The sequence below is a fragment of the Lygodium microphyllum genome, chromosome 2 (genome assembly GCF_053477565.2).
Source record: "Lygodium microphyllum isolate KBCC chromosome 2, Lygodium_microphyllum_v1.1.10, whole genome shotgun sequence".
NCBI lineage: Eukaryota > Viridiplantae > Streptophyta > Polypodiopsida > Schizaeales > Lygodiaceae > Lygodium > Lygodium microphyllum.
This window is the reverse complement of record NC_141136.1, coordinates 161,709,793-161,710,716: the sequence shown is the minus strand read 5'-3', so window position 1 is coordinate 161,710,716 and position 924 is coordinate 161,709,793.

Here is a 924-nt window from a genome sequence, read left to right as displayed (position 1 = left end):
TTTCCTGGCAAGCTCCAACAGCGGTGGATGGGCCCATATAAGGTACTTGCCGCCAATCCTAATGGCTCTGTCCAAGTGCAGACTGTTGATACCTCTGATGATCCCTATCTGATCAATGGATATCGCCTGAAGAAGTACTTCCCTCCTTGGGGATCTTGACAATTACGGACACTTGATCTTTTCCCTCATTGGCGCGGCACTGTACTTCTTATGATGCTACTTTTGATAGCCGTTCTTCAGTCACGCCTGATGAGATGGACGCAACCCTCTGTCCCCTCCACTTCACCTTCCAGCCTTGATCTCTTATCCTCTATTTTCCACCAGCGACAGTGGCGAGGTTGGTTCTGATACATGGTCTTTCTACCATTCCCTTGCTCAATTCGAAGAGAAAAAAAAAAAGAAAAAAAAGAAAGAAAGAAAGAAAGAAAAAAAAAACATATCGGTCATGGGAGAAAAGGACTAAGGTCCCTGTCATGCCGACCTATTCTTTGAGAAAAGGTGGAAACACCCTCCGGAATAGGGGAAAACAAGAAAAAAAAAACAAATCTGTTATGAGAGAAAAGGAAGCAATTCCCTGCCATAGCAGGCCTCGTTCCAAGAAAAGGTGGTAAACACCCTTGGGCGGGAAGCTGGCTGTGGAAAAGGTGGTAACACCCAATAGTCCAGAAAGTGGATTCATTAATTGATATCTCCAGGATCCAATTTCGAAGCTGCCTCCCTTGGTACATTGTGTCCTGGGTCTCTCTGCAGGGCGTCTAACTGTCTTTTAGCAGACGACATATTCATGTCCAATACAACATTCGATTTGAGGGCTACCTCCATGGGTACGCCTCTTCAACAACTGACGACGCGATCTTCATCGACAAACAATTGAGTGATGTGAGCTTTCATCCTAACCGGATGGGGAAGTGAGTATGGGTTGCC